Source organism: Lethenteron reissneri, chromosome 68, assembly GCF_015708825.2.
Source record: "Lethenteron reissneri isolate LAM-NWPU_2019-01 chromosome 68, ASM1570882v1, whole genome shotgun sequence".
In the NCBI taxonomy this organism is placed as follows: domain Eukaryota; kingdom Metazoa; phylum Chordata; class Hyperoartia; order Petromyzontiformes; family Petromyzontidae; genus Lethenteron; species Lethenteron reissneri.
The window spans coordinates 7,343,762-7,371,481 of record NC_083846.1 but is presented as its reverse complement, the minus strand read 5'-3'; the positions used below and the strand labels follow the sequence as shown (position 1 = coordinate 7,371,481).

The window sequence follows — 27,720 nt, the reverse complement described above, 5'->3', positions numbered from 1 at the left end:
AGTTAATCCCGATAAGGGTTTCTCGGATAAAAACCGGTCGGTCAGGTGACCTCCCCTCGGAGCTCTATGGGGGGGGAAATGCGTGCGGGTGTGTTCATGTGAGGTGAGGTGAGGGGGACGCGGGGTCGGCTCCGTGGCTTGGTGGTGGCGAGGTCGTAGATGGGGCGCCTGCTGAACGGCTTCGTGGCGGCGGCATCACAATACACTATGTATTATTCTACCCACCCAACTGTATACCACACCGCTGTATATTCACCATACAATTACGATACTATATATTACCTTATACATTGTATGCAACATTACACTTTAATACTATTTATTATTATACAATATGCTATACACTATACCACTGACCGTCGCGTGAAAGGCACCAAGAGGAAGCAACAAAATATGTCAATGGGAGAGTGATGGCAGGAAGCCCGCAGCGGAGCAAAGAACCCACTCCCCGCGGAGAATACAGGATATATAATCTTAATTTTGGAGCTTTCGTGACTGCAGGAATTATTCTTTGGTTTTTTCGGTAAAGTCACGTATACAAATAAAATAATAAATTAAATAATAGCATACGACGTTTCGATTGCAACACAAGCAATCATCATCAGGTATAATGAAATAGCGACATAGAATATAACCAGAAAACTATAGACAGACATATAAGCAGACAGATATCACCAAGATACATAGAGAGAGCAACCCAGGTACAGAGAGAGGTGATCGTCTCTGTGGGGTGGCCTTAAATAGACAGAGGGGGGCGGAGGCAGAGAGAGGGAGGGGGTAGGGAAAACATTTACATGTCAATGAGTACGAAGGGAGGGGAGTAAGGTAAGCAGGCTTAGAGGGAGACAGAACACACTAAATTAAATAACCTAGCAAAGTATCGAAATGTTATGTAAAACGACACAGAGAGTCGGTCAACACACAATTAACGCATTGCCTGGTCGATTACTTATTTCAAAGATTGCTAAGTTAGAATTTAAGTGTGAAAATTCCAAAGAAAGACAAAACATAAAAAAGAGGAACGGAGACACACAGACAGAGCAGAACCTAAGAACGATACAAAACGAGTGTAGACAGAGAAAATTACACTAAATATACAGGCAGAGAGAGAGAACAAGAAACCCAGAGAGAGAGAAAAAGGTAAACTTGGAACTTCCCCGTAGAAGTGGTTCAATCTTAATTTTGGAGCTTTCGTGACTGCAGGAATTATTCTTTGGTTTTTTCGGTAAAGTCACGTATAAAAATAAAATAATAAATTAAATAATAGCATACCATTATAATAATAGCATTATTTAATTTATTATTTTATTTTTATACGTGACTTTACCGAAAAACCAAAGAATAATTCCTGCAGTCACGAAAGCTCCAAAATTAAGATTGCACCACTTCTACGGGGAAGTTCCAAGTTTACCTTTTTCTCTCTCTCTGGGTTTCTTGTTCTCTCTCTCTGCCTGTATATTTAGTGTAATTTTCTCTGTCTACACTCGTTGTGTATCGTTCTTAGGTTCTGCTCTGTCTGTGTGTCTCCGTTCCTCTTTTTTATGTTTTGTCTTTCTTTGGAATTTTCACACTCTCTTTGTCTTTCTTTGGAATTTTCACACCCTCTGTCTATTTAAGACCACCCCACAGAGACGATCACCTCTCTCTGTACCTGGGTTGCTCTCTCTATGTATCTTGGTGATATCTGTCTGCTTATATGTCTGTCTATAGTTTTCTGGTTATATTCTATGTCGCTATTTCATTATACCTGATGATGATTGCTTGTGTTGCAATCGAAACGTCGTATGCTATTATTTAATTTATTATTTTATTTTTATACGTGACTTTACCGAAAAAACCAAAGAACAGGATATATAGTCAATGTCAGCGAGTGGAACGCGGTCCGAAAGTCACCGTAAACGTGGACACAATCAGTTAAGATCCGAAATGGTTTATTACGTCCTTCTAATGATTGCTAAGCCAGTGTGGTATACAGTTGGGTGGGTAGAATAATACATAGTGTAATATTACAATGTATAGTCCAAAAACATATTAGTTGCTGCGGCGCCATATTATTAACATTCTTTCCCTTTATTAATTCTAACCTTACTCCCTTCCTTTGATACTGCTAATCTTGCATAATGCATGGGCATAATTACTTTAAACCCCTCGCCAATCCTCCTAATCACATATCTGCATTTCCCATAAATATGCTAAATTCCTCTTGATATGCACTCCGCAGGGAATGTATTCTTTGCTCTGCTGCAAGCTTCCTACCACCATTCTCCCATTGACATATTTTGTTGCTTCCTCTTAGTACCTTTCACGCGACAGTTTATGGTAAAGTGTATAACATATTATATAATAATAAATAGTATTAAAGTGTAATGTTTAATACAATGTATGAGGTAATATATAGTATCGTAATTTTATAGTGAATATATAGCAGTGTGCTATACAGTTGAGTGGGTAGAATAAAACATAGTGTAATATGACAAGGTATAGTCAATAAGCATATTAGTTGCTGTGACACCATATTATTAACATTCCTTCCCTTTATTAATTCTGACCTTACTCCCTCCCTTTGATTCTGCTAATCCTGCATAATGCATGGGCATAATTACTTTAAACCCCTCGCCAAACCTCCTACGCATTTCACAAGTAGTGCTAATCGCATATCTGCATTTCCCATAAATATGCTAAATTCCTCTTGATATGCAAATTATTTTGTCAAGACGCGCTTCGCTCCTCCATCCCAGCATAAATAGTCGCTCCAAGCCTGGAGCGTGCCATTCAGACTCTGTCTACTTGACGGACCTGTTATCCACCTGAGGACGGCTGCTTGCGTTGTGGCCGAAACGTCGTGAGAATTATTTTATTATGTTTTATTTTTATTATTTTATAACTTCACTTCTACGTGACTTTACCGAAAGAACCAAGAAGACGAATCCCTGCAGTCACGAAAGCTTGAAATCGAAATTTACACTCCTTCACATTCACAGAACATGGTGAGTAACTGGGTACTCAGGGAACATGGTGAGGAACTGGGTACTCAGGGAACACGGTGAGTAACTGGGTACTCAGGGAACATGGTGAGGAACTGGGTACCCAGGGAACATGGTGAGTAACTGGGTACTCAGGGAACATGGTGAGGAACTGGGTACTCAGGGAACACGGTGAGTAACTGGGTACTCAGGGAACATGGTGAGGAACTGGGTACTCAGGGAACATGGTGAGGAACTGGGTACTCCGTGTTCTGTGAGTGTGAAGGAGTGTGAGCGAGCGAGTGAGTGAGTGTTTCTGTGTCCTCTCCGTGTTCTGTGAGTCTGAAGGAGTATGAGTGAGCGAATGAGTGAGTGTTTCTGCGTCCTCTCCATGTTCTGTGAGTGTGAAGGAGTGTGAGTGAGCGAGTGAGTGAGCGAGTGTTTCTGTGTCCTCGCCGTGTTCTGTGAGTGTGAAGGAGTGTGAGTGAGTGAGCCAGCGAGTGAGTGTTTCTGTGTCTTCTCCGTGTTCTGTGAGTGTGAAGGAGTATGAGTGAGCGAGCGAGTGAGTGAGTGTTTCTGTGTCCTCTCCGTGTTCTGTGAGTCTGAAGGAGTATGAGTGAGCGAATGAGTGAGTGTTTCTGCGTCCTCTCCATGTTCTGTGAGTGTGAAGGAGTGTGAGTGAGCGAGTGAGTGAGCGAGTGTTTCTGTGTCCTCGCCGTGTTCTGTGAGTGTGAAGGAGTGTGAGTGAGTGAGCCAGCGAGTGAGTGTTTCTGTGTCTTCTCCGTGTTCTGTGAGTGTGAAGGAGTATGAGTGAGCGAGCGAGTGAGTGAGTGTTTCTGTGTCCTCACCGTGTTTTGCAGACTTCATGCGTGTGGGTAGTTACTAGCGTGCTGCATGCTGCAAGCGAAACTTTGAACTGATCCTGGGCTTCCCCTAGGTCGACTCGGCCCGAAATGAGGACCCAGTGTGGTGTATGTAGACATCGGCTCTGGAGAGACAAAGGTGGCCGGGCGACTGAGGGAGATGGACTGCGTGCGTGTGGGCAACAAGCGGGACCTTTGCCTGTGTGCGTGTGTGTGAGCTCCTCCGGCAGGCAAGGCTGCGTTGGCTGGGCCATGTAGCCCGCATGCCGAGCCACAGCGTGCCAAAACAGCTTTTGTTCGGCCGGATAGAGGGGGCTAAACGGGCGCGGCACGGGCTAGAAAGGAGATGGAGTGACGTGGAACAGGAGGATGTGGAGCTGAGTGAATTTGCCGATGACTGGTACCAGCGGTGTCAAGATCGGCCTCTGTGGAGGAGGCTCGTGAAGGACGCTGCTACTGGGCAGTTGGAGGCAGTCGCCCTCCAACAACAACGGAGGGCGGAGGAGTGATGCTCACAACAACGAGCGGAGCACCGGGTGGCTAAAGCACAGCAAGTTGGCACAGGAGGCTGCACAGGTGGTGCATCAGCCAGTCATCTCAGTTAGTCGACCCGTGGCACCTGGGTCTGCCCCGTGACCTCCTGCCAGCGGACGTTCGACACTTCACGTGGCCTCAAGGTGCACATGGCCTAGCACAAGCGCCGTGGTGACGTCACCGCCACTCAGTGGCAAATGGCGGTTGTTGTTGTGTGCGTGTTTGTTGTGTGTGCGTGTATATATGTACGTGTGTCTGGGTGTGTATGTGTGCGCATGTATCTGTGCGTGTGCATGTGTGTGCATGTGTGTGTGCGTGCGCATGTACGTGCATGTCTGCGTGTGCCTGCGTGCGTGTGTTTGTTTGTGTGACAGCACACACGCCAGACAACTCATTCCTGGGCTTCGTGAGCGCCATCCCAGAGGAGGAGGAGGCCGCGGAGACAGCAAAAGGACAACCGCATGGCGCTCGTTTACGGCAAGGCAGAGTACATGTGGCAGGTGACCCTGAGGGGTGACCCTGGGAAGGGAACCTGGGAAAGGTGACCCTGGGAGGTGAACCTGGGAGGAGTGACCTTGGCAGGTGACCCTACCAGGTGACCCTGACAGGGGACCCTGGGACCCCTCGTGGTGCCGCTGCTGCGGCTGATGCTGGTTCTGTGTGATCCCAGTTACACTAAAACTCAATTTTAACTCTTTTGTTTTTTTTATTTCACCAGCGATACAGACAGTGCTCGACTTACGAACACTCGGCACTTATGAAAAAGCTTCCATGAAAAAACATATTTTTGCTAACTTTGGCTTAAAACGCGAACTCGCGCTTGCAAATTGAACCACGGAACTATTTTGTTCATCGGAGTGCATTCTTGCATTTTGTCTTACTAACCGTTCGAGTAAGGAACGGGCCTCAGGAACAAATTCATAAGTCGAGGACAGCCCTCGTTGCTCTCTTTCAGAAGCGACCTGGCCACAAATGATAGCCCAACTAAGTGGCTTGTCATCATCACGTGGAAATTTATAGCAGCCAAATACTTCAAAAATCCACGTGGCCACGGGGAGAGAGAAAGACATGCAAAACTCCAAATATACAGCAGGTGTCAGGGTCGAAATCGAACCCACGACCTCCTGTATACCAGGTGAGGTAGTTAACATCTCACTATGGCACCTACAAAAGGCGTACGTGCTCCTGCTGGGCCACATCACTCTCTGTCTTTGTCTCTTTGTGTCTCCATCTCTCTGTCTCATTCTCTCTTTATGTCTCTCTCTGTCTCTCTGTCGCCTCTCTGTGTCTCTCTCCATCTCTGTGCCTCTGCGTCTGTGTCTCTATCTGTCTCTTTGTGTCTCTCTCCATTTTTCTGTCTCTGTCTCTTTGCGTCTGTCCAGGGCAAGGAGTCGTACCTGCGAGTCATAGCAGAGCAGATGGATCTGCACGCCACGGTGTACCAGCCGCCGGGAGCCGTCTCCACGTTGCCTGCTTTCGTCACCAACCATGGCCTCCTGGCCCAGCCACAGCTGCAGGCACTGCTACACCGAGCCAAGGTTCAGTTACACTTACATCCAATTTGTACATCCCATTTGGATTGTCACTTACGTCTCATTTGGATTACCAAATGGGATGTACACAGAGACCCATAGCCTCATACAGAGACCCATAGCCTCATACAGAGACCCATAGCCTCATACAGAGACCCATAGCCTCATACAGAGACCCATAGCCTCATACAGAGACCCATAGACTCATACAGCGATCCATAGACTCATAAAGAGACCTATAGACTCGCATGGGGTGTTCTTGCATTGGGTGATGATGAGTGACGGCGGTAGATTCGGCAGGCCTCATCCAGCAGTGGAGTGACCCCGGCCGCCATGTGCGTGTCCCTCAGCTGTTCGTGGGGCTGGGCTTCCCCTACGAGGGTCCGGCCCCACTGGAGGCGATCGCCAGCGGCTGTGCTGTGCTCCTGCCACGGTTCAGCCCCCCACACTCATCTAACCACACGGCCTTCTTCCAGGGCAAGCCCACCGCTCGACTGGTATGCAGAGACATGCGCGCAGACTCGCATGCGCAAAGACACACGTAGACTTGCACGCAGAGACACGCTTTGACTCGCACGCAGAAACGTGCAAAGACTCGCAAGCAGAGACGCGCGTAGACTCACATGCAGAGGCGCGCGTGGACTCACGCAGAGACATGTGGACTTGCGCGTAGAGACTTACGCAGAGACACGCGGACTCAGACGCAGAGACACACAGACTCACTCAGAGACACACAGACTCGCTCAGAGACACACAGACTCACTCAGAGATACACAGACTCGCTCAGAGACATACAGACTCAAGTAGAGACACACAGACTCAAGCAGAGACACATGGACTCGTGCCTAGAGACTACGCAGAGACACGTGGACTCATGAAGACACACGTGGACTCACGCAGAGACACATCGAGACACGTGGACTCACACTCTGAGACACAGTATCACACCCAGAGACACGTAGACTCACACACAGAGACACACGGACTCACACGCAGAGACACACGGACTCACACGCAGAGACACACGGACTCACATGCAGAGACACATGGACTCACATGCAGAGACACACGGACTCACACGCAGAGATACGCGGACTCGTGCTCAGAGACACGCGGACTCACGCGCAACGAAATGCGGATTCACACGCAGAGACTCACACTGAGACATGGAGACTCGCACACAGAGACACAGTATCACACCCAGAGACACGGGGACTCACAGACACTCACACGCAAAGACATGCGGACTCACGCGCAGAGATACACGCAGACTTACATGCAGATATACGGAGACTCACACACAGAGACACGGAGACTCACACACAGAGACACGGAGACTCACACACAGACACGGAGACCCACACAACCACGGAGACTCACACACAGAGACACAGGAGACTCACGCAGAGACACGGAGACTCACACACAGAGACACATGGAGACTCACACACAGAGACACGGAGACTCACACGCAGAGACACGGAGACTCACACGCAGAGACACGGAGACTCACACACAGCCACGGAGACTCACACACAGAGACACAGAGACTCACACATAGAGACACGGAGACTCACACATAGAGACACGGAGACTCACACACAGACACGGAGACTCACACACAGAGACACGGAGACTCACACACAGAGACACGGAGACTCACGCAGAGACACGGAGACTCACGCAGAGACACGGAGACTCACACACAGAGACACGGAGACCCACACACAGAGACACGGAGACTCATACACCGAGACACGGAGACTCATACACCGAGACACGGAGAATCACACACAGAGACACAGAGACTCGCACACAGAGACACGGAGACTCACACAGAGACACGGAGACTCAAACGCAGAGCCACGGAGACTTACACGCAGAGACACGGAGACTCACACGCAAAGACACGGAGACTCACACGCAGAGACACGGAGACTCACACGCAGAGACACGGAGACTCACACGCAGAGACACGGAGACTCACACGTAGAGACACGGAGACTCACACGCAGAGACATGGAGACTCACACGCAGAGACACGGAGACTCACACACAGAGACACGGCGACTCACAGACAGAGACACGGAGACTCATACACCGAGACACGGAGACTCACACACCGAGACACAGAGACTCACACACAGAGACACGGAGACTCACACGCAGAGACACGGAAACTCACACAGAGACACGGAGACTCACACACAGAGACACGGAGACTCACACACCGAGACACGGAGACTCATACACTGAGAGACGGAGACTCACACACAGAGACACGGAGACTCACATACAGAGACACAGAGACTCACACACAGAGACACGGACTCACACACAGAGACATGGAGACTCACACACAGAGAAACGGAGACTCACACACAGAGACACGGAGACTCACACACAGAGATATGGAGACTCACACGCAGAAACACGGAGACTCACACACAGACACGGAGACTCGCACACCGAGACACGGAGACTCACACACAGCCACGGAGACTCACACACAGAGAAACGGAGACTCACACATAGAGACACGGAGACTCACACATAGAGACACGAAGACTCACGCAGAGACACGGAGACTCACACGCAGAGACACGGAGACTCACACGCAGAGACACGGAGACTCACACGCAGAGACACGGCGACTCACAGACAGAGACACGGAGACTCATACACCGAGACACGGAGACTCACACACCGAGACACAGAGACTCACACACAGAGACACGGAGACTCACACACAGAGACACGGAGACTCACACGCAGAGACACGGAAACTCACACAGAGACACGGAGACTCACACACAGAGACACGGAGACTCACACACCGAGACACGGAGACTCATACACCGAGAGACGGAGACTCACACACAGAGACACGGAGACTCACATACAGAGACACAGAGACTCACACACAGAGACACGGACTCACACACAGAGACATGGAGACTCACACACAGAGAAACGGAGACTCACACACAGAGACACGGAGACTCACACACAGAGATATGGAGACTCACACGCAGAAACACGGAGACTCACACACAGAGACACGGAGACTCGCACACCTGAGACACGGAGACTCACACACAGCCACGGAGACTCACACACAGAGAAACGGAGACTCACACATAGAGACACGGAGACTCACACGCAGAGACACGGAGACTCACACGCAGAGACACGGAGACTCACGCAGAGACACGGAGACTCATACACCGAGACACGGAGACTCACACACTGAGACACGGAGACTCACACACAGAGACATGGAGACTTCACACACAGAGACACGGAGACTCACACGCAGAGACACGGAGACTCACACGCAGAGACACGGAGACTCACACAGAGACACGGAGACTCACACGCAGAGACACGGAGACTCACGCAGAGACACGGAGACTCACGCAGAGACACGGAGACTCATACACCGAGACACGGAGACTCACACACTGAGACACGGAGACTCACACACAGAGACATGGAGACTCACACACAGAGACACGGAGACTCACACGCAGAGACACGGAGACTCACGCAGAGACACGGAGACTCACACAGAGACACGGAGACTCACACGCAGAGACACGGAGACTCATACACAGAGACACGGAGACTCATACACCGAGACACGGAGACTCATACACCGAGACACGGAGACTCACACACAGAGACACGGAGACTCACACACAGAGACACAAAGACTCACACACAGAGACACGGAGACTCACACAGAGACACGGAGACTCGCACACAGAGACACAGAGACTCGCACACCGAGACACGGAGACTCACACACAGCTACGGAGACTCACACACAGAGACATGGAGACTCACACAGAGAGACACGGAGACTCACACACAGACACGGAGACTCACACGCAGAGACACGGAGACTCACACAGAGACACGGAGACTCACACGCAGAGACACGGAGACTCACACGCAGAAACACGGAGACTCACACGCAGAGACACGGAGACTCACACGCAGAGACACGGAGACTCACACGCAGAGACACGGAGACTCACACAGAGACACGGAGACTCACACGCAGAGACACGGAGACTCACACGCAGAAACACGGAGACTCACACGCAGAGACACGGAGACTCACACGCAGAGACACGGAGACTCACACACAGACACGGAGACTCACACATAGAGACACGGAGACTCACACACAGAGACACGGAGACTCACACACAGAGACACGGAGACTCACACACAGAGACACGGACACTCACACACAGAGACACGGAGACTCACACACAGAGACAGGGAGACTCACACGCAGAGACACGGAGACTCACACGCAGAGACACGGAGACTCACACGCAGAGACACGGAGACTCACACGCAGAGACACGGAGACTCACGCAGAGACACGGAGACTCACACGCAGAGACACGGAGACTCACACACAGAGACACGGAGACTCACACACAGAGACACGGAGACTCACACACCGAGACACGGAGACTCACACACAGAGACACGGAGACTCACACACAGAGACACGGAGACTCACACACAGAGACACGGAGACTCACACACAGAGACACGGAGACTCACACACAGAGACACGGAGACTCACACACCGAGACACGGAGACACACACACAGAGACACAAAGACTCACACACAGAGACACGGAGACTCACACAGAGACACGGAGACTCGCACACCGAGACACGGAGACTCACACACAGCCACGGAGACTCACACACAGAGACACGGAGACTCACACAGAGAGACACGGAGACTCACACACAGAGACACGGAAACTCACACGCAGAGACACGGAGACTCACACAGAGACACGGAGACTCACACGCAGAGACACGGAGACTCACGCAGAAACACGGAGACTCACACGCAGAGACACGGAAACTCACACGGAGACTCACACACAGAGACACGGAGACTCGCACACCGAGACACGGAGACTCACACACAGCTACGGAGACTCACACACAGAGACACGGAGACTCACACATAGAGACACGGAGACTCACACATAGAGACACGGAGACTCACACGCAGAGACACGGAGACTCACACGCAGAGACACGGAGACTCACACACAGAGACACGGAGACTCACACACAGAGACACGGAGACTCACACAGAGACACGGTATCACACCCACAGACACGTGGAATCAGACACAGAGACATGTGGACTCACACCGCTTTGTCTTCGTACCACTACCACCGCCGCTGCCACAGCTGACGTCGCAGCACCCGTATGTGGAGACGTTGGTGGGGCGTCCGCACGCGTGGACCGTGGACGCGAGCGATCCGGCCGAGGTGGCGCGCACCGTGCAGGCGATCGCCCACTCCTCGGTCACACCCCATGTCCCGCTCGAGTTCACCGCTGAGGGCACACTGCAACGCGTGGACGCCTACCTGCGCCACCAGGTGGGCGACGCGCTGGCACCACTGTGGTGGCACTGCAGTGGCATTGCGGTGACACCGCGTTGGGGGCACTGTGGTGGCACTGCGGTGACACTGTGGTGGCATTACGATTCGGAGACATTGTGGCATTGCAGTGGCACTGTAGTGGCACTGTGAGTGGGCGATGCAGTGGCGATGCAGTGGCACTGCAGTGGCGATGCAGTGGCACTGCGAGTAGGCGATGCAGTGGCACTGCAGTGGCACTGCGAGTAGGCGATGCAGTGGCACTGTGATGGCACTGCGAGTAGGCGACGTGGTGGCACTGCGGCGGCACTGCGGCAGCACCACGTGCTGGCGAGGGTTGGCGGATCGCCGTGACGGATATCTCCATATGCCCGTGGGCGTTTGGGAGGTGCCATACCCTGGATTGCCAGCAGAGCGCAGTGCGGCCAATTGTGATTTAATATCATCTGTTACTCTGCGTGGGGGATCGAGTGTATATGCGTGAACTTATTTCGCACACCATAAGTAGCCAACGGTGCTAATCATAGGTCCGGGGGGAAGTACAACAAACCAAACACAAAAACAAGCAGTTCTAATAAAATGAGTTTTTAATCTCGGTGATGATTTAAAAGTGCGTAGCTCCCAGTGGCTTCCTAATATCGGACGGAGGAGACCCATAGAGACCCACAGAGATACAGAGACTCATAGAGACCCACAGAGATACAGAGACTCATAGAGACCCACAAAGATACAGAGACCCATAGAGACCCACAGAGATACAGAGACCCATAGAGACCCACAGAGATACAGAGACTCATAGAGACCCACAGAGATACAGAGACTCATAGAGACCCACAAAGATACAGAGACCCATAGAGACCCACAGAGATATAGAGACCCATAGAGACCCACAGAGATACAGAGACCCATAGAGACCCACAGAGATACAGAGGCCCATAGAGACCCACAGAGATACTGAGACTCAGAGACCCACAGAGATAAAGAGACCCATAGAGACCCACAGAGATACAGAGACCCATAGAGACCCACAGAGATACAGAGACCCATAGAGACCCACAGAGATATAGAGACCCATAGAGACCCACAGAGATACAGAGACCCATAGAGACCCACAGAGATACAGAGGCCCATAGAGATCCACAGAGATACTGAGACTCAGAGACCCACAGAGATAAAGAGACCCATAGAGACCCACAGAGATACAGAGGCCCATAGAGACCCACAGAGATACAGAGGCCCATAGAGACCCACAGAGATACTGAGACTCAGAGACCCACAGAGATAAAGAGACCCATAGAGACCCACAGAGATAGAGACTCATAGACCTACAGAGACCCACAGAGATACAGAGACTCGTATATAACCAGAGACCCATAGAGACCCACAGAGATACAGAGACTCATATATAACCAGAGACAAACAAAGATCCACAGAGATCAATACACACTTATTCCTACCCACACATTGTAGTTCTGTTCACTCAATCGCATGATATCCAATTCCCGTCCGTGGTTTAAAAAATGTGTTTCCTAATACATTAAACGTGTTATGTCCAATTTGCGTTATGAAAACAACATGTGGCGTTATAGTAGAACAGACTGAATTTGGAGTTTGCGTGTCTCTCCCTGTGGCTGCGTGGATTTGTCTCCGGGTTCCTCCGGTTTTACCCTCCACGATTAGAATCTACATCACGCATTTAGAGTATTTGGCTGCTATAAATGTCCTCGTGATAAGCCCCTTTGTTGACTTAAGATATCATTTGCGACCAGGTTGCTTTTGAAAAAGAGCTACATAGCTCAGTAGGCCTTACTACCTGGTAAAATAAAAGTTTCGTTTTAATCGTTTTTTTAGAAAGTTGGGTTTTCTTCATCATGTCGCTTATCCAGCCTATACGGTCTTTTCCCAATATTCTGCACAGGCCACCACTTCTAGTGTTGGCATTGCCAAACCTTGAGAAGTGCATTGTGGTGCTGCAGGGCATCTCAGGAGATGATCCATGGTTTGCTTCACCTAACAAGCACATTGGTCAGGGTTGTATGAAACCCACTCTCTCAGTCTGTTTAAGGCTCTGCCATGTGAGCAATTTGGAATTGGAGCTAGATGCAAGATCCTCACTGGGGGAGTGAATATTCGCTGCCTCCATTTGGCAGCTTTGCCACTTGATTTTTCTCATTCTTTTTGCCAGAGGGAAGTTCTAGCAGATTTCTGGACAGTGGTACAGTGGAGCACAAGAAGCTGTTTCTTGATGAGAGATGATGGTGGTGCTGGTGGATGGCCACGTATCAGATGGCAGATGTCCAGGACTTGCCTGTCGTGGTCACCTGCTAATCTCTTTCTGATGTTAGGGGGGGCACTATGCCAAATAGTGCAATATAGGGGCACCCTGTTATGTATGTTTCTGCACGTATCATTTATGGTGGTGTCGACACAATTACTGTCAGTTGAGTGTCACCGGGTGAAGAAGCACACATTCAACCACAGAGAAACAAAGTATTAAGGCGGTGGTGTGTAGATTAGATGGATGTGCTCCCCACTTTGAATTTGCGAGCTTTCGTAAAATGTTGTTTTGTGTGTTGACCTTGGCTTTGCTATTTAAAGTGTGCTTTTTATAGCTGAGTATACGATCCACCGTTACTCCGAAGTACACTGGGTGACTCTAGTGTTTGAGGCTCTGGTCTCCCCAGGTGACATTCAGGTGTCGCTCTGCATCCCGGTTTCTCAAGTGGAAGTCACAGATTTGGGTTTTACTCAGGTTGGGTTTGAGATGATCATTTGGGGAGTATCTTGACATCTCATCCAGTGCCCTCTTCAGGATATTCTCTGTGTCCTCGAAATTCCTCTGCTTTGTGCATAGATGAACAACTGACATTCAGCAGAAAGTGGCTAATCGGTAAAGTCACGTAGGTATAAAATAAAATAAATTAAATCACGACGTTTCGATTGCAAGCACAAGCAATCATCATTTTCAAATCTAGATTGAAGTGGCTAATCGTTGGTGTAGATATTTAATAAAAGTGGGGCGAGCACACTGCCCTGTGGTAAGCCATTCTTTTGAGACCAACATCTACTTTTCTGCCCGTTTAGCTTCACGTTGAAGCATTTGTTCTCTGAGGCTATGAATGGCCTAGCTCAGATCTAGGTCGCCAGTCATGAGGTGCAGTTTGTGGACTGGGATACTGTATTGAACAGTGCCATATGCAGCAGATAGATCAACAAACGCTGCACTGGTGATCAACTTCTGTTGGAAGCCATCTTCGATGTGCTGTGTGATGTTTAATAGTTGGCCTGCACAGGATTGGCCGGGTATGAAACCTGCTTGGCCTCGTATGCATTTTAAATCTACCAAAATGAAATTAATTGCAAGATGTAAGTTATATCTTTGGGTCTTTTGATAAAGCCACGTAGATAGAATAAATTACAAAAATCTAAATCACGACGTTTCGATCGCTTGTGTTGCGATCGAAACGTCGTGATTTAGATTTTTGTTATTTTTTCTATATACGTGGCTTAACCGAAAACCCCAGATAATCTGAATTCCTGCAGTCACGAAAGCTTTAAGTTATATAAGTGATGCTTCGGTCGATAGCTTTTTGTTGATGAAAAGTCTTTCCTGATTTGGGCAGAGCTATGCCTTCCCTCATGGTATCTATTTACTCATCATACATTTGTTGAATAGGTCCTCGATGTTATATCATCTCAACGAGTATATTATCCACTTCTGCTGCCTTCCCCTGTTTAAGAAGTCCTTTGCCGGCTGTCAGATCCCCATAGTAAGTGGGCGGGTTAAGTTCTTGGGTGGTTGTTTGTCAGGTGGTATAATACAGTGATGGTGATCTTTGGTGTTTTTCTTTGCAAACGCTTCCCATTTTTGAGCAGTTGTGGAACCTGGTTGGCAGTAAAATTTTATATGGCTAGAGGTGTGATGTTGTCACCTCCCAGTTTTCTTCTGGTCGCCCAAGCTTTCTTGCTGTTACATGCCAGATTGGTATTCACGATCATCTCTCTCCAAAATTGTGTCACTCTACTCCTATATTGTCTATTAGGGTTTCTCCTAGCGTAATGGTGGATTCTGAGAAGGGGTGGAGATGGTATTCATTCTCATGGAGGGCAAACAGCTCAGAAATTGTGCCTGACATGCCTGGGATGTATATTGTGCAGCAGCCCCTTGGGATGGAGCAGCAAGCACTTATTTTCACAGCTCTCATGAAAGTGTGGGGGTTTCAATGGGTGGGAGTGATGTCCTTGATTGAATCCTTCACTGCCTCTGTGAAGGCTATCCAATTGTCTTTTTTCAGGTTGAATCGTCTGCGAAAGTGAGTGTTTTGCACTGTTTGTGATTACCTTGGTTTGATGCTTCTCGGACGGCGTTGGGCTTTAGTACTGCTTTCTGGCACATGTGGCTAATTTCATTGCTTGCAAGTCTGAGGTCTGTGTTGTAGCCTCTTCTCCCGCGGCTGCTGTTGAATGGCTTGGGGTGTTTGGTGTCAGGTGCCAGCATCAGGTGAATGAACTCTGCACATTGTTCCACTTGGGGGGTGCATCGTATCCCCAATTGTGTTATGGGAGTTGACGTCCCCGATCACGAGGCTCTTCATGCGTATTCAGCCATCCGGTAAAATGTTCCACTCGATAGCACTTGATGGTGGTTTGTATAAGGATGTTATAGCGATGTTCTTGAGGCTAAGTGTGATGGTTTTGATGTTGTTCTTGCTTGTATTGGTTATGCACTCTCAACTTCAGGTTAGCTCTAGCAAAGACCACACTGTCATACTGCCTATCTCTTGTTCAGCAACGAGTGCTTTCCCCTCAATGTTTGGGCGGGGGTTTTCAGGACCTTTGTGTGTCTCCTGTAAGCATACAATATACTCCTCTCATATAACTGCCAGGATGTCAGCTTTGGCCTGTGAGTATCTTCAATGTTAATTGAGAGGATTGACAGTGCCGGCTGTTGTTGTCCACACGGCTGTTGTTGTCCACGAAGAGGTATCTACTATCATGCTTCCCAAGTCGGGCGAGCTGACCGCTTCTTCTTTTGTACAGCTGATGTAGGTGAAGTACCGGTGAAGACGCTTGACGCCGAGGTTGAGGCACACGTATATTTATTTCACAATACGACAGTGGGCATATACACACTCGAGGGGGTATCGGCCCCCTCACCCGTATAACTCGGGATGCACCCCTAGCTAACTCTGTCCTAGCCCCGAATCCTCCACTAATGGGCTAGGGGAGGCTAACTGGCCCGACACTGGTAAGTCGGGCCCGGTACCCGGAGTTCCAGACCAGCTCTTACAAGAGCACCGGCTCTGGCTTTCGGGACCACGCCGCTGGCTCAGTCCTGTCCGGCCCTGAAAAGGACATCGAACTAGGGGAGTCCAGGGCTCTATCTAAGACGTCTTCAGTCTTCTTCCCTTAGCTTAAACATAACTGACTCGAGCCCTTTGAACATCCCCTTTTATACCCAACCCCTCCCTGAGGATCATAACGTTCGAACCAGCTCCCCCCAGGGTGTCTGGCTCGGACGTCGTAGAGGGCACCTCCTCGTGCACTTACGTAGCCCCGCCCACTGTGTTTGTTTTCCATAGGCTGCCATGCATAACGGGCCCTCTCTTTAACACCCCTACATCACCCCCCCCCGCATAGCTTGCAGCCGTCCCGGCTGCCAACATACAAAAATGACAATAAAAGTGCATTTACACCTTGACCGCGCGTGTGCCTCACTATTTTTCAACAATAACAAGAACAGCACCAAGAACACAACAAAATGCAACAGCAAGAAGAGAAAACAACCCGACGCACCCCCCCTTGAATAAATACGAATTCCGTAAAAAAAAACAACCTATATACAATTTGCAGGGAACCCACCATACACACAACACCAGGTGAACCCAACGTATGTACATTTCAATGGGCAGGGAACACACCACCCACACAACACACAATGAACCCAACATATGTACATTCAATGGGCAGGGAACACACCACCCACACAACACACGATGAACACAACCTATGTACACATCTTCCGGCCTCATAACAGTCTGCGCATTTTTGCGCGCGTCCTTGCAGCGGGCCCCTCACACGGGGTAACCCCGGGTGGCGGACCGTCAGGTGGCAATTGTCCGTCCCGGAGTGAGTCCTCATCCGATGCCGCGCGACCGTCGGTATCCCCAGGAGGGGTGGTCGGGCGTGAGCCCGTCAGTCCTGATGCACCTGGAGGTGGCACGGCCGGCAAGGCATTAGGTGAGAACGACGGAGACGGACCCAATGAGTCGGTCGACCCCCCACACGTTTGGCCACGCATGTGTGAAGTGGGTTTGTGTACCGCAACGAAGGGTTTTAACCTAGAGGGGTGCACGAACCATCGCCGCTTCCCCCATTTAATGCGCACGCACTGTGGTCGCAAAACTTCGACCACCTCCACAGGGCCCCGCCACGGCCGCACCAGCTTAGAGGAGGTAGCCAGTGGCACTTGGGGACAGTGCAGCCATGCCTTGTCCCCCGGCTTCCACTGTATCATGTGCGCCCGACCCAGCCTGAGGCGCTCATTCGCCTTTTGACGGAGGTCCGAGTTTAGCATTGCAGCATCCCAGCGCCTCTGTTAATTTGGCCAGATTAAATTTGACGTGGTCAGCCAATTTAGTTTTCCCTTGCGGCTCGGGGATCTGCAGCTGGGCGCGAACAGGCGGGTCGGGTTCGCGACCGTACATGAGGTAAAAGGGGGAAAATCCCGTAGCTGCATGGGGTGCCATCCGGTATGCCGCCAAGACCCCTTGAATATGCAGGTCCCAGTCAGTCTGTGAGTCCGAGACCTGCTGTGACATCATTGACGTAATGGTGCGATGCAGGCGCTCGACCATCCCGTCAGTTTGCGGGTGATACGGGGAGGTACGAATTTTCTTCGTGCCTAGGAGGTCACAGACTTGTTTGAGTAATTTACCGGAAAAATTTCTGCCCTGGTCGGTCAGCAGCCGCTCCGGAGCACCTTTGTCCAGGACGTATCCCTGAACAAAGGCCTCCACGATGGCTGCTGCCGACTGGTTGGCCAGGGGCCAGGCCATAGGCCAGCGTGTAAAATACTCGACATCAGTCAACAAATACCTATTGCCCCTGGGGGTGGCGGGAAATGGGCCCAAAATGTCCAGCGCGACAAGCTCATTTATTCTGGACACTTTGATCGATTGCAAGGGCGGGTTAGACTCCCGCGCCGGCGGTTTCCGTTGCGCACACCGAGGGCATGATCCCAATAGATCCCCAACATCCCTCGTCATGCCAGGCCAAAAAAAATCAAGTTGTAGCAGTGCAAGAGTCTTTTGGGTCCCCAGGTGTAATAGGCGCTCATGCGCGGCCCACACCACCTTGCCTCGCAACCCAGAAGGGACCACCAGCCGATGTCGCTGGGATTTGCCGTCCCAATGCATCAGCAGACCTTGCACCATTTCCCATGCATCCGAATCACCCTTCACACGCCCAGCACCCCCGACGCGACGACGCCACCCGAGGAGGGAGGTATCCTCCATTTGGAGGCGCCCCCATTCAGTGACGGGCAACCCCAACAGGGAATCTCTTCCCTGTTGTTCGATCGAATTAGTAACCAATGGTTCGTCGTCGTCGTCGGTGGCTGCCAAGATCGGAACCGATGCGTCCCCTGAAGGCCTGCAACGTCCCGACCCCAGGAGGCATGCACATTCGGAGGTGGTTGGCATGCGCGACAGAGCGTCCGCATTCGTATGGCGAACGCCCTTACGGTAGGTGGTTTCAAAATCAAAGTCCTGGAGAACCTCCAACCATCGAGACAACTGTCCCGATGGTTGTTGAACTCGCAGGGCATACTGTAGTGCCGCATGATCTGTGCGGACGGTGAAATGCCGACCGTACAGATATGGGCGATACTGTTGGATGAAATAGACAATTGCCAACAGTTCCCTACGGGTGACACAATATCTTTGCTCCGCAGGAGACAACACCCGACTACCGTACGCGACCACCCGTTCCACGCCATCAACCACCTGGGAAAGCACACCCCCAATACCCGTGTTGCTCGCATCGGTGTCGAGCAAAAAGGGCTTAGAAAAATCTGGGTAAATCAAGGGAGGGGCTTTTACCAGGGCGTCCCGAAGGGAAGCAGAAAGCAGCCTCCTCCTCTTGACCCCAGTGGAACCGAACCCCTTTAGATGTTAAAGCGTGCAGGGGTTTTGCAATTGTCGCAAAATCAGCGACGAACCGTCGGTAATACGACGCGAACCCAATGAAACTCCTGACCTCTCCCACCGAGGTGGGAGTCGGCCAGGAGCTGACACACTGCGTTTTGGCGGGATCGGTAGCAATACCTGAGCGTCCCACGATGTGCCCCAAATAACGCACCGAATCGCGCAACAAATGGCATTTTTGGGGCTTGAATTTCAAATTAGCAGCCCGCATCTTTAGGAAAACCGCCCGCAACCTCTGGAGATGTTCGTCAAAAGTTTTACTAAAGACGATAACGTCATCCAAATAAATGAGGCACGACTCCCATTGCAATCCAGCCAAAACCAATTCCATCAAACGCTGGAAAGTTGCCGGCGCTGAGTGTAAGCCCATCGGCAACCGGTTGAATTGGAACAGGCCATGCGGTGTACGGAAAGCAGTTTTAGGCTTTGAATCATCGTCCAGAGGAAGCTGCCAGAATCCCGAAAGTAAATCCAGTGTGGAAAAGAATCGCGCTCCCGCCAAGGCGTCCAGCGATTCATCCATCCGAGGGAGCGGGTATGCGTCGGCAACCGAAATTTTGTTAAGACGCCGGAAATCAACGCAAAACCGCAACGAACCGTCCTGCTTTTTAACCAGGACGATCGGCGCTCCCCAAGGGCTGGTGGAAGGAGAAATGATGTCGGCGGCCAACATGTCATCAACAGCCGATTTGACATGGTCCTTTTCGGCGGGACTCAACCGAAACGGATTTTGGCGAATTGGCGCGCTGTCACCCGTGTCAATATGGTGACGCAGCAGGTGAGTACAACCCAAATCGTATTTATTCCGACTAAAAACGTCGGAAAATTCCCGCAGTAGTGTTTTAAGTTGTTGACGCTCTGAATCTGACAGGTCCGTCGATCCCGCACAAAGCGCCTCGAGCCACCCTTCATCGCTGTCCGAATGCGGTCGCGGCGCAGGGACAACGCTGACGTGATTTGCGACGGGTTCCTCACATGGCACCGGCGTTGCGTGAGCAAGCACGGTCCCCTGTGGGACCACCACCGTCTGCGAGCCCACATTGAGGACCGCGATGAAGGGTTCACCGTCCCCTCTTACTATGGTCTGGGCCGGAAGTAAATGAGGTCCACTAACCCCGGCCCTAGACGGCCCCAGCAGAACCCCTTGGGCCCCAACACCCTTAGCGAAGGGCCGCCGAAGTTTCAAGGGCATCAACATTTGCGCCCCCGGAGGTACGCGCACCGTTCTCTCTACGAATGCCGGCACCGTCGCGAACGCCGTCCGAGTCGTAACAGGCGATGGCAGAAATGCCATGCGTCTGCCCGACGGGAGCTCAATACATCCCTGGTCGATCAATATCCTAATCGGCATTTTGGCCAGGAAGTCCGTCCCCAGCAGGCACAGAACCGCCAGCGAGGAGGAAACAAAAATCGGCCCAGACAATTTAATATCCCCAATACAAATTTGGGCACGAATTTGTCTGATGATGCCAAGTGAGCCCCCGTTAGCCGCATAGAATGGTACGTTAACAGGCATCAAAGGACGACTCCGGACAGGGAGAATATTGTAAATCAACTCCGAAATAATGGTCGCCGATGCTCCCGTATCGACCAGGATGCGCACTTCAACCCCGTCGATGTGCCCCACAACGGCCGACGACCCCGACGATGCGGCTACCACACGATCGGCCAGCACGGACCACTGGCCGGGTTCGATATGAGTACCCGGGGTGGTGCGTGATGGTGCGATGGTGCGCGATATCGGCCCCCCTCTCGTTGCGGTGTTTGAGTGCGTGACGGGTGTGTGCGTGGGCCAAACATGTGGGGTGCCGCGACTCGCCGGGTTATGATGGTGGAGCTTGTGATGAGGCCCGTCGTCCCGTTGAGGTGTCGTCCCGCGCTGTCGAGGAGCGCGGCACCCCGAGGCGACGTGGCCCCGGACGCCGCAGTTGAAACACCGCGGGAGCGCCGTTGGAGGAGACGGATGGTTGAAACGGCCCGGCCCGTCCCGGCCCGACCGTGCTCCTGTCGCCTGTTGCGGTCGGTGGTCGACGGCGTAGAGCTCCTCCGTCGGAATGGTGGCTGCAGCCACCGCACGCCCCGCCGATGCCCTGCTGGCTTTCCGCCGCAGTGACAGGAGGTTGGCGTGGAGGAGCCGCGCCGCCTGGAGCGATGTCATCTCCTCGTCCTCCCGGGCGACGACCGCGATGTCAAGGTCGTCTGCCAGGAGGAGGATCTTCTCCGTGACCATCGCGTCCACGCCGTCGTCGTCCATACGAGGGAAGGCCGACTTAGCCATCGCCAGGAGGCTCGTCCGATATGCTAGGGGCGACTCCTTCTCACCCCGCTTGCGGTCGTAAAATTGCTGTCGGCATTCAGCCGATGGTCCATAGACCCCGCCCAGCAGCTGTAGTGCCATCGGTAACGTAGACCGCTTCTCTCTCGGCGCCGATGTGAGGGCGGCGAGCGCGTCGCCGTCGAGGAGCGCCGGCAGCGCGCAGAGAGCCTCCTCATCGGACCATTTCGCCATCTCCTGATGGGCGAGGAAACGTCGGCGAAAACCGGCCCAGTCCCCCTCCGCGCCGATGAACTCCTTCAGCGGGGGCAGTCTCTGATGAAGAGCAGCGGTCGTTGTGGACTCCCGCAGGCTGATGTCACCACCACTCGGCTGTGCGTCGGTGCGAACGGCCGATGGGATCGCCTGTCGCGCTTGTGATGACGTTGCAGCTTCAGCGACGGCGATGTCGGAGCGGATGTCTAGGCTGGCCACGCCCCGAACAGCTGTAGCGTCGATGGCGGGAATTTCAAATTCGGACTGCTCCGAAATGGCGGGAAGGCGCCCTGGTCGTTGGCTCGCCTCGCCCCGTGTTGGATCACCGGCCCCTAGTCGCGTGATGGTCTCCAGCGTGGCGGCAGCGGCATACAGCAGCTCCGCCAGCCTCCCGTGAGCCAGCCGTAACGCGTCTGGCTGCGGCCCCTCTTCATTTCGATGCCCCGGTAAGGAGGCGTCAGGCCCCGGCTGCACCTTGTCTTGTGGAGCCGTCTCGGGCTCGACGATCTCGGCAGTGTCTTCCTCCTGCGGTACTTTGGCCCGCGCTGTTTTCCGCGTGTCCATGTTCGAATTACTTCTGACACCAGTTGAAGTACCGGTGAAGACGCTTGACGCCGAGGTTGAGGCACACGTATATTTATTTCACAATACGACAGTGGGCATATACACACTCGAGGGGGTATCGGCCCCCTCACCCGTATAACTCGGGATGCACCCCTAGCTAACTCTGTCCTAGCCCCGAATCCTCCACTAATGGGCTAGGGGAGGCTAACTGGCCCGACACTGGTAAGTCGGGCCCGGTACCCGGAGTTCCAGACCAGCTCTTACAAGAGCACCGGCTCTGGCTTTCGGGACCACGCCGCTGGCTCAGTCCTGTCCGGCCCTGAAAAGGACATCGAACTAGGGGAGTCCAGGGCTCTATCTAAGACGTCTTCAGTCTTCTTCCCTTAGCTTAAACATAACTGACTCGAGCCCTTTGAACATCCCCTTTTATACCCAACCCCTCCCTGAGGGGTGGGGCCCCGGGGGATCATAACGTTCGAACCAGCTCCCCCCAGGGTGTCTGGCTCGGACGTCGTAGAGGGCACCTCCTCGTGCACTTACGTAGCCCCGCCCACTGTGTTTGTTTTCCATAGGCTGCCATGCATAACGGGCCCTCTCTTTAACACCCCTACATAGGTACAGAACAACAACTACAATTTTACATTCAGGTGGTCAAGCCAGACCATCGCATCAGGAGCAGCAGTGTATCGTCAACTGTGATGTCTCAATCGTATTCGTGGATCGGGGAAATTGTGTCGTTATACATTGTATAGTCTATTCTGGATGACCACAGTCACACACTGGATAGTTTTAAATTTTCCAGTTTTAGTTTAGGATGTTTATCTTAATTATTTGGGGCCGGCTCTCTGCCATCACACAACGCGTGCGCCTCTCTCTCTCTGCCTCCCCCCTCTGCCTGTCTCTTCGCCTCTCTCTGTCTGTCTACATGCATGCAGGACTTCTGTGCACCTGGGGCGCTGCGTGCATGGCCTCCCCACTCAGCGCTGCGTGCGGTGACGACACCATCGCGGGGTGAGGATGGAGAGGACTCTGGGGAGGCTGCTGTGGCGGTGTCGTGCGTGGACGCGTGCGCCGCACGGGGCTGGGTGTGCGAGCCGGCGTTCTTCCAGCTTCTCAACTCCCCAGGAGCGCTACTCAGGTGTCCAGTCCCTCCTCCTTGCACTCCTCCTCCCTCGCACAAATACAAATAACACAAGGTAACACCATTTTTGTTCCTGGGTAGTAAGTGTTATTTCCTAATTGTTTATGCCTTAAAAGTATAGAATATGGATATTATTCCCCACGAGAAAACGGGCGAATTTGTGTCTTTTCATTCACATAAAGTCAGAATAAAATACGAATCAAAATTAATATGTATTTATACTAAAGTAATACAAAAATGACTACGAAAGATTTCGAAGTGAGTAGTTTTTCGAGATTTACGATTATACTGTAAATCACTCTCATGAATCAGCCCCCAAATGTAGTCTCCCATTATGTTCTCGTTATACTGTCCTTGGTAGCGGTATTCAAAGTCCAGTATATCCTGGTGGAAGCGCTCACCTTGCTCCTCCGTGTACGCTCACATGTTCTCCTTGAATTTATTAAGATGAGCATCAAGGATATGGACTTTGAGGGACATCCTACAGCCCATTGTGCTATAGTTCTTCACCAGTCTCAACCAGTTCCACATAGTTTTCGACCTTGTGATTGCCCAGGAAGCTATGAACCAGTGCGATATCAAGCTGTCCTAAGCCGCTTTCTCCTTACTATTGAGCTTCTTGGGGAATGCATTGCACTCCAGGATCTTCTTTATCTGTGGTCCGAAGACACCAGCTTTGACCGTTGCCTCAGACAGCTTAAGGAAGAAGTATTGAAGGTACTTGACTGCTGACTCTTTATCTACAGCTCTGACAAATTGTTTCATAATGCCCAATTTGAGGTGCAGTGGTGGCATCAGCACCTTCCAGGGGTCCACCAGTGGATCCCACTTGACGTTGTTCCTCCACACAGAGAACTTGGTCCGCTGTGGCCAGTCCCACCTGTGGTAGTGTGCCTTGATGTCCCTGCTGTCCCAAAAGCAAAGATAGCAGGGAAACTTGGTAAAACCGCCTTGGAGACCCATCAGGAATGCCACCATTGTGAAGTCTACGATGACCTCCCAAGGCGTCCAGCAAGGTATTGATGCTGTTGTAATTCTCTGAGGTGCACCGAGTGAGCCAGGGGAAGAGATGGGTACTTGTTACCATTATGGAGCGGCTTTGAGGCTCCTTGATGAGCTGTCAATGAAGAGGCGCCACTCATTCTGGTTACAGGCGATTCCGATTGCCTCGAATAGACTGGTCACATTGTGGCAGAAGCAGAGCCCATCTTGATGGGTGAAGAAGCTGCAAAAAGGTTTGCGACGCTTCCTCTGATCCGCGACTTGCACACTTTCATCCAACAAGTTCCCACTACTTGAGCCTAGACGTCAAAAGCTCGGCATTGGACTTGGTAAGACGAAGAGCTCTGATCAAGTAGTTTAGGTATTTTTGGTTGGGGTAGTATGGGTTTCTCTCCTCAGCTCCACCTCTGAAATTGTCATCTAGATCTACAACGTCTTCCTCGCTCTCTGACTTGCTGCTCTCTTCTAAAGATGGCTGCTCTCTCTCCGAAGGAGTGGGTACAGGGAGCTCATGGTAGTGTGGCAACGGGGCAATGGATGAAGGAAGGTCCGGATATGTGATAACAGGTGCATTCTTGCCAGTCCGACGTTTGGAAGGGTCCACCATGCAGAAGTAGCAGTTGCTTGAGTGGTCAGTGGGTTCCCACCAAATTCTTGGGATAGAGAACTTCATGGCTCCATCCTACAAAAATACATTTATTTCACTCAAGACTAATGTGTAAGAGATTCTCGCAATATTTTTCATGTATGATATATTTTATGAATAACATTGAAAATTGTAAAACATTTTAAAATTACAAAATTTTACAATTTTAAAAATGTTAACAAATTTTATAACAAAATTCTGAGCAACAATTGTCTATCTTACCTTCCAGAGTTTTTTTGGATTGCTCGCAGGTGAAATGAGGTGCCCAGGGTTTGTCTTGATCCCCGACAGGCATGCCGAAATATGCTTTGTAGGCCTCGCACATTTAGCAGATGCTTCCACAGAGTACTTTTTCGCTCTTGTCTTGATAAATTGGCTGCAGATATAGAAAAATGCGTCTGCCGGATGCTTTGCAGCCTCTTGATGCGATTTCAGAAAAATGCAGATCTGTATCCAGCAGCTGGAACAAAACTGAACTGGTGGGCTTAAGGCCCCTGTATTTATATTACGATTTATATTACTGGAAAGTTCTAGAATGTCCGAGAAGTTACTCCAAGTTTACTCAGCACTGAATCTATCTGGAATGTTCGGAAAATAGGTGAATTTCAAAATATCAATGTCCTTGTCACAAAAACAACTTTGTGGGGAATAACAGCCATTTTCTGTACTTTTGAGGCATAAATAATTAGGAAATAACACTTACTACCCAGGAACAAAAGGTTTATAAAAAATTGTTACACAGTGTAATCACCCCACCGTGAAGCCTTCACAGACTGCTGAGGAATTCCCTGCCAAGTTAACTCAATCGGGATCACACAACATCAGGAGCAGCAGCAGCGACATCGCTTCTCAACTGACTGCGTAAAACTTTGCAGGGCCCTCCTCAAAATGAGTCTTGAGACTCAGCGAGGCTTTGGGGCGCCGCGGTGGCCATGATATGTTAACTACCTCGGCTGGTATGCAGGAGGTCGTGGTTCGATCCCGACCTTGACGCCTGCTGTATATTTGGAGTTTGCATGTCTTTCGCTCCCTGGTTACATGTATTTTTTTCCGTGTCTTCCGGTTCATCCCAAATTTATAAACACACGTTTATAGTATTTGGATGGTATAAATGTCAACATGATAAACCACTTCGTTGGGCTATCATTTGTGGCCAGGTTGCTTCTAAAAAGAGCTATATAGCTCGGCACGCCTTACCTGGTAAAATAAAAAAAATGGTACTACGCTTGTGGGAATGGAATAATGGTGATGGTGCTCATAGCGATTCTTCTTCTTCTAGCGTATGGCAAGTATGTGCAAATCACATGTCCAAGTTTATGTCTGTGATCCATGCGATAGCTTCAGGAGTCATGCGACTAATACTACTCAGTCTGCTGGAGAGCGGGCATAGGATGCAGTTGTTCGTGATATGGGGTCTATTGTCTGGTTCGGATGGCCACAGTCACACTTGGTTGTCTTTAATTCTCCACTTGTGTGAGGAGATGTGCACAGCGACCAGTTAGTTGCCTGTTCTGAAGTGGTTGATGGAGCACCATAGTTTTCTTGGGCAGATCAAAGCCACGCAGAGCAGTGCTGGGGTCGTCAAAGAGTATTTTATTTGGAACCTCCACAGAACTCAACAGTGTTCACCAGCAGTCTTTACTTGACCCCGCTTCATCCAATTGTCTCGTGCGATCCCAAATCGGTTTCCGGGATTTCAGATGGGTTCGTGGAGGGTCGAGCAGGTCTTGGTGTAACGGTAGATGTAACACTTCCTCGGATTTTTTTCCCAGTTGATTTGATGTCGCGGCATCCTGGCGAAGGTTTGCCGGTAGAATGTTTGGCAGAACCGGTAGCCACTGAGTGGGAGTGCATTTAATTTGTACCCGTTATTGTTCAAAGGATGTTGTTGATTGGACGTCCAAATTATTAACGTGGGCGCTTGATGTCCAGACTGGGGCACGCAGTACTCAGCCCTGGAGTTACACGAGTGCAAGGGCGGCCGTGCAGAGGAGAGTTTTGGTGGCGGCTTCCCACATTGTGCTGGCTAGTGTGCGTATCAGAGCCCCTCTGCTTTTAGTTTTTTTGCACACCTTTGCAATGCGATTTTTAAATTGGAGGCTTCTGTCTAATGCCCCAGTGCTTTGGATATGGCTCGCTTTTGTCAGGGTTACCACAGAAAGTCACTTCCAACTAGGCGTTTGTCATGATTATTGAGATGGTGGATTGGGACAGTCGTTTTCGATGGATTTGGCAGTGGTATCCACTTTCAGAAGTAGTCTTCTAATACGGACAAGTCTTATGTTAGTGTGCCACTATGTTGTC

At 50.9% G+C, this 27,720-nt stretch overlaps 1 pseudogene; it reads left to right on the top strand.

Annotated features, from left to right (window-relative positions):
* LOC133360327 (alpha-1,6-mannosylglycoprotein 6-beta-N-acetylglucosaminyltransferase B-like) overlaps positions 1-27,720 on the top strand; it is a 49,433-nt pseudogene that overhangs the window by 19,049 nt on the left and 2,664 nt on the right.